This window comes from Mus caroli, unplaced genomic scaffold (assembly GCF_978045245.1).
Source record: "Mus caroli unplaced genomic scaffold, Mus_caroli_1 scaffold_8, whole genome shotgun sequence".
NCBI lineage: Eukaryota > Metazoa > Chordata > Mammalia > Rodentia > Muridae > Mus > Mus caroli.
In genome coordinates, this window is record NW_028227263.1 from 95,405,970 (window position 1) to 95,413,784 (window position 7,815).

General features: G+C 38.8%; 1 pseudogene; it reads right to left on the reverse strand.

Annotated features, from left to right (window-relative positions):
* Positions 1-6,535: 6,535 nt before the first annotated feature.
* LOC110297300 (heterogeneous nuclear ribonucleoprotein A3 pseudogene) lies at positions 6,536-7,455 on the reverse strand (annotated as a pseudogene).
* Between the last annotated feature and the right edge of the window lie 360 nt (positions 7,456-7,815).

The window sequence follows — 7,815 nt, forward strand, 5'->3', positions numbered from 1 at the left end:
TCCATGGTAGAGAATTAGAGTATTTTATGGATGTGTATGAGTAACTTTCCAAGTGAGAAGCATCTCAACCTGGTTTAATGTGATTGCAAGGCACTGTGCCTTTCAGTTAGATGTGATTTTTTAAATTTTCGACTGCACAGTGCACCATCACACACTTTGACCGAGAACAGAACACAGAGAAACAGTATAAAGAACATTGCACCATGAGACAGTTCATCATGGTGCTGATGAGTGAAGTCTATATGAAAAACATAGTAATTTGCATTCAAAAAGAAATAGGGACTGGGAGATGGTCCAGTCATGAAAGTGCATGCCTCGTGAGCATGCATACCTGAGTTGGTTTCCCTGAGCTTACACAAAGTCAGAAAGATGGTCACAGTGTCACACTCTTGTGATCCTAACACCAGAGTGTCAGAAACAAGTAGATGCCTGGGCCTCACTGGCTAAGAAGTGTAGCCTCCTTAGTGAGTTCTAGGCCAATGAGAGACCTTGTCTCAAAAAAAAAAATGTGGATGACTCCTGAGGAAGAATACCTTAGATTTCTTCTCTGGCCGTCATGTGCATATCTGCATTTGTACACACACACACACACACACACACACACACACACACACACACAAACTTAAAACAACTAGAACAACAACAACAAAAACAAAAACAAAATAAAAAACCCCACAAGAAATAGCAAAATGGAGTATCTTGGTACTTAGAGCAGTTGATTTCCTTTTCTCTAGCTTCATTACCAAGGAAGTGTTCTACCAGGTCTTCAAGATATTTAGCTTTGCAAACCCATTGTACTCACAGCCAATTTTAAGTGTTAATATGTTTATTTATTTCAAAACTTTACCATAAATGCTGCACATAGAAACCAAGCTGCCCTTGTGTCCTCTCCTTAGTTGTAATTATCTAAGCCTTAATAATTACTCTGCTGGAAAAGGACTGCAACCCCATAAGAAGAGCAACAGTATCAACAGGACCCCACAGAGTTCCCAGGGACTAGGCCACCAACCAAACAGCATACCTGGAGTGGTCAGTAGTCCCCACTACATATGTGGAAGAGGACTTCCTTGTCTAGCCTCAGTGGGAGGGGATGTGCTTAGTTCTGTGGAGGCTTGATGCTGCAGAGAAGAGGAATGTTAGAGGAGTGAGGTGGGAATGAGTGGGTGGGTGGGTGGTTGAGGGGAGTACCCTCTTAGAGGTGAAGGAGAGGGGGGATTGGTGGGGCACTCTTGGAGGGGGGAACTGGAAGGGGAATAACATTTTAAATGTAAATAAATGAAATAATTAATAATAATAAAGAGAGTCGCTTTGAAAAATAATTACTCTGCTGGTACAGAGATGAATGAACTGACACATAAATGAATCCAGATGTAATTACACAAGTGTCCGCCATCTCCTCACTTCCTTCTTAAATAAGTCAAAAGTACTTCTATCCTTAGCAGTACTGAAGCTGAAACAGCAGGAAGCATGTACATTCAGTGTATTTGATGAAGAAGGGTGAAGTGGATGTTTTAATTTTTCAGAAATTCAAAGAACTTGCATCGGATGATGCAAGTGATTATTGGTGAGTGTATTAGTAGGGGAACTGCTCAGACTTGGTATATTTCTTTATCTGGGGTTACTGTATGGGCACTAAATACATGGTACCTTGAAGATAAAATATGCTGTCAGAATCTCCCTCTATCTATTTTTAGCACCATAGAACTGATTCTCTTTCATTTCATCTGAGATCGACATGCTTAGGTGGAATGACCACCGAGGGTTATGAAAAAAAAAAAACAAAAAAAACAGCACGCACTTGTGAAACTCACTTTTTAAACATGAAAGGTGTGATGTTTTATACTCTGTAGGGGGAAAAGAGGATAATATAGATGTAGGAAATAGAATTACATCAAAGGTTTGTGACCTGCAACATCTAAAGAATCCCTGTCTTTGAGTTTAGCTCTGGCTCATGAAGCCAGAATTCAAGTTCAAGGCAGAATTGCTTGCAACTTTTGTCTGCCCTAAACTCTATAGGGAGACAAGGATGGGTCCTACTCACCTCTCTGGGGTTTAGGATTTTGGCATCCAGAGAAGTCTACTGAAAAAAAATTAACCAACTCCAATGCTGGTAAGAATCAATAACTCAAACTCTAAGCAGCAAGCCTACTTGACTTTCTAGCTTCTCATTGTACTAGCTCTGTAATGTGTGTGTGTGTGTGTGTGTGTGTGTGTGTGTGTGTGAATGATGTGTTTCTTCATATGTGATATGGAATTATTAGTAACTCTTCAGTTACCCCACAGGATATTTTGTAGAAGGCTTTGTGTGTGTAGCTGAATAGTTTCCATACTTCATCAATATTTTAAAGAACCATGATCTAGAACCTTGTATTCGCCTTCTAAAATCTACCTCTCACCAGTCTTGACAGGACTATTGTGTGGGTGTGGTACAGTCCTTACTCTCTGGCCACAGCTACTGGTACTCTGAGCTGGACCCTGAGACTTTGGTGACAACAATTGAAGAAGGCAAACTGTCTTTGAGTAAGTTCTAGTCAAAGATACAAAATGCAGAAGCAAACTCTTTGGCGAGTAGGACCATCTCACCTGGGAGTGTGACGCTGCTGTTCTTTGGCAGAAAGGAGGAGGCCTATGTGAACATGGAAATAAGCATGAGAATCAGTGGTGTTGAGATTGGATTTGGATGTCTGCTTTCCTTTGGTACCGACATAGGCCCACGCCTGCATGTCCTAGGCCTTTATATGCTATGTTGCTTTACAATAACTTTCCAATACACAGCCTGTTACACTAATATTGGTTAGTTTGGGGCTCCTATTACTTCATCATTCCAGTGTCACTTGCCACAGGGTTTCTTTCTGTTCAGCAGTGGCAAATTGTCACCCTCACATTCAAGATGAAGAAGCTGACATTCAAACATGACCAATGTCTGCCCAAGTCAAACCATTGATAAACTTACAATCCAGTATAGGATATGAGTGTTGTTCCTACTATCTCTTTTCAGCCCAGCATCCTGCCTTTTGTTTTTCTCTCTCTTCCCTTTCAGCTAACTAACTCCCATGGAAACCTTGCAGTCAGTCTGTCATGAAGCTTCAGGACACTTTCCTTGATGCTGAGTATAAGCGATTTGCCTTTCCTAAACTCAGCGGTCTTGTTCTATACTGACGGAATGAAACATATTCTTTTGCTCTCCAGCCCAGTCCCCTCCCAATTCCCAGGAGTTCGAGCTCTGCTCTATCTTAAGGAGTGAAATGGAAAAAGACAAATGAACTAGACAGAGTTTAGACACTGGAGAATCACATGCCTACTCTGAAGTGTGCAAAATAATGACTTTCATGAAAATTCTAGTTTTCAATTCAATCAGCCTGCCCTTGAACTCATCAGGATAAAGTGCTATTAGTTCTAATGTTTTACCTTAGAACTTATTTTTTTTCTTTTAGTTTTTGTATTTCTTTCTTCAGACCAGAGAGATATAAACACAAAGGGGTATGCATAAGAAAGTATATATATTTTACATGAAATTATTTTATCTAAAATAATGACAATATTTTAAGGTCCTTCAAAATTAAACGAATTAGAAAGAAAAACAGAAACTATTTTAAAAGCTACATTTTGACTAATTCATCTTGAAATAGACAAAATTGAATGTATTTTAAAAGATATATCTATTTGGTTTTACATGGACAAATATTTGTTGCATGTATGTCTGTGCACAGCATCTGTGTACAGAAGGGAGGATTGGACCCTTAGATCTAATGTTGTGGATAGTTGTGGGCTACCATGTGGGTGCTGGGAACTGAAATGGGTCATCTTCAAGACCAAGAAGTTCTCTGAATCATTGAGCCATTCTTCTAGACCCCAATTTACAAGAATTTTTGGCAATGGGAAGTTTAAAAACTTATACATTTTATAATATAATCTAACACATATCTCCATTGTTTTGCATAGTAAATTTAAAAATAGTCTATTCCTTGTGATTTTAAATAATGCACTTTAGTAACAATAATCACTATTTTGGAGAGTAGATTTCTTGAGCATATTCCTAGTACATCATTAAAATGGTAGCTATTGACCAATACTGCCTTTTTCCTGTGTAAATTGTTCCAGGATGTTTGCTGGTAGCTCACTGATTTCCCTTGATGTTCTATGGGATTAACATGTAAGTGAACTCACACAGCATTTGACTTGCTGAAAATCCAACTTATTTCATGTAACATATGTGCATAATGTGTTCAAGTGGAAGGTATGGCATCATGAATGACAGGGTCTCTTGGTTTCCTTGGAGTTAAGTATATAGAGTCATACACACAGACATGTGTCCTATGTCTGTAAACGATACTGATTGTGTTCATTGAAACACTGACAAAGTGCTAAGGCTTTGTCCATATCTTGGTTGTAGTGGACAGTGCTGGAGTGAACAAAGCAATGCAGGTATCTCTTTGATATACTATTTAACTTTTATCTGGGCATCCAACCAGTAGTAAGACAGCTGTATTGTATGACATCCTTATTGCACATTTGTGTTTGATGTGTATTCCTGCATGTGGTCACCAGGATACATGCCTGTGTGAAGCCAAGAGCTTGATATCAGGTGTCTTCTTCAATCACTTTCTGCCTGGATTTGGAGCTCACTAGTGGCTAGATTGATTGTCAGTTTGTTATACTATATCAGGAATTTATGTGCATGGATTCAAACACCACCCTTACATTGTAAGTACATAACCAACTAAGTCATATCCCAGCCCTCATCTTTGTAAACATGAGTTCAATTTTCACCTCTCTGATCATTTTTGTTCTTGCTTTTACATGCCTGTTATCTATTTGTAACTATTTCTTGAGATACCCATTTAAGTTCCATCTGTTTCTCGCTTGTTTTATTGCTATTGTGCTGTTTGGGCTCCTTGTGGACATCAGTGGCTTGCTTACAAATGAGGGAGTTAAGCCGGGTGGTGGTGGCACACTCCTTAATGCCAGCACTTGGGAGGCAGAGGCAAGCGGATTTCTGAGTTCGAGGCCAGCCTGGTCTACAAAGTGAGTTCCAGGACAGCCAGGGCTATACAGAGAAAAACAAAAACAAAAACAAACAAACAAAAAATCCGAAAACAAAACAAAACAAAAAAGAAACCAATGAGGGAGTTGATTGCTTATCAGGTGCAATGTTTGAAAATATTTTCACCTTCCATAAAATGTCTCTCTTCTCTGGTGGTTTCCTCCTTGGCTGCATAGCATAGATGCTTTTCATATGATATAATTCATTTGCCTGTGTGTGCTTTGTTATGTGTGAGATGAGGATTCAGAAAGGAAAAAAAAAAAAAACACCACTACATCAACTGATGACACAGACTTTTCTGTTTTCTACAGTATTTCAAGTTTTCTTTAAAGCCTTTAATACATGTTGTGTTGAAATTTCCATATAATGTGAGACACTGACCTGATTTTGACTCCTGTATGGATGTATTTTTTTTTCTACATCATTTATCAAAGAGACATTCTTTTTCCTATTCTGCACCTTGGAGTATTTGTTGAAATTCAGTTGACCATAAATACTGTTGTGGGCCTCTTCTCTGCTATGTCCTCTTTGATGACACTCACTTCTTAGCAGATTTTTAAAGTAACACAGTGTACTGCCTCTAGCTTTATTCTTTTTTGCTCTGTATGGTCTTGATGATTCAGGATCTTTTATAGTTTCATACACAGTTTAGAAATTAGTATTTTTTATTTCTGTGATAAACTATTTTCAGATTACAATAGACTTGCATTGGGTTTGTAGGTTGCTTTATATGGTCTAGATATGTCATAGTGTCACATTTTTTTTTTAACTTTTGAGAGCTTTTTCATCTGAAGGTAATTCTAATGCTATTAAATTCACAAATATGCTATTTTTATTACCCAATTCTAATGATCTAAAACACACATTGCAAACATACAAATATCTATTCTCTCCACATGTCAGCGCCCATCCATCATTGTTTTGGAAATGGGGAGAATAGATTCCCCTTAAATTGCAAGTCAGTAGGTGTTTCTTTACAGTTAAGTTTAGCAAACTTCATACAAAGTAGTAATTAACAATGATCTTCTTTACTTGTCAACTCACAAGCAAACACCTTCAAAAGTGAATTTTGTTTAAGTTTCTGTACTAAAATGTAGAAAACCTGAATTCCACAAATATTTAAAAGTTAAAAATTCCTTAATTTTTTATTCCTGGTACCACTACCACAATTTACAGGGCAATATACCTGATGTAATGAAAAGAAAAAGAAAAAGAAAAAGCTACAACAGATAAAAGACCTCAGGAATGTACATCTAATTGACACTACATTGCATTAATCAGAGGCTGCCCTTTTTGTAAACTGTGGCTTTGACAGTCCTGAACAAGCAGGGCTGCAGTGACTCTTCTGACTATGGATCACCGTCCCTTCTGTGGCAGATTTTTACAGTTCCGCTAATGCATTGGGGACGACTGTCTCAAAGAAACCTGCAGCTTTCCTGGCAACTCCCTGCTCCCTCTCCTGCTAAGAACTATACCTGTTTCTGTTTTATTTTAAAACCATCTGCTACCATACCCACCACATCCACCTCCAGACCCATAGCCACCACCATAGGGACTGCCTGAGCTTCTTCCACCAAAACTGCCCCCCTTCATGTGTCCATAATTTGATTGTTGCTGTCCACTAGAATTTCCAAAGTCATTATAGTTCTCACCACCACCATAGTTACCTCCATCAAAATTTCCTCCTTCATTGTAACCATCATATCCCCCTCCTCCACCACCATATCCATCACCCTGGTTCCCATGGGTTGCCACCACCCACCACCACAATAACCTCCCCTACTACTATAACCAGGACCACCACTATAGCTGCCACCATTATCTCCTAATCCATTACATCCACCATCACCACATCCATAACTACCCCTGCTGCCACCACCTCTACCACCATAGCTTCCTCTTCCACCAAAGTTTCCCCCACCACCTCCAAAGTTTCCTCCATGACCCATAAAGTTGCCAGATCCACTTCCACAACCTCAGCAGACTGCATCTCTTGTTTAGAAAAGGCCCTTTTCACTTTACAATTATGCCCATTAATAGTGTGGTATTTCTGAACAACAGTTTTATCAACTTTGTCATGATCATCAAAGGTTACAAAAGTAGATCCTCTCTGATCCCCACTCTGCCTGTCTTCCATAAAGTCTATGGTTTCAATCTTGCCATACTTTTCAAAGTAGCCTCTCAGATTATATTCTTCCATATTTTTTTCTAATACCACCAACAAAAATTTTCTTCACTACTAAATGGGCACCAGGCTTTACAGAATCCTCTCTAGAAACTGTACTCTTAGGTTCCACCACATGCCCATCAACCTCATGTGGCCAAGCACACATTACAACATCCATCTCTTCAACACAAGAGTAGGTTACAAAACCAAAGCCTCTGAAACAATTTGTTTGGGGATCTCTCATCACCACATAGTGTATAAGTGTGCCCATTTCTCAGAATGTTCTCCTAAGCTATCACCTGTGGTTTCAAAGCTCAGACCACCAATAAACATCTTCCTCAGCTGCTCTGGTTCCTTTGGATCATGGCCCTCCATTTTGAGACCAGACTTGCCTCTTCCAACTAGAATTCCTAGTGTCACTTCTAATCCCTAAACATGAGACATATTTTTCATTTCTCTGTGTCTTAAACTTATTTCATTAAAAATTTGCTATCAATATATAATATAGTTCTTCAGTTTTTCTAAGTATCTGTTAACCGTGTGAGTGGGATTTTTTTATTGACATCTTTCAAGGATGGGTTGCTCTGAATGTATTCATAAAACT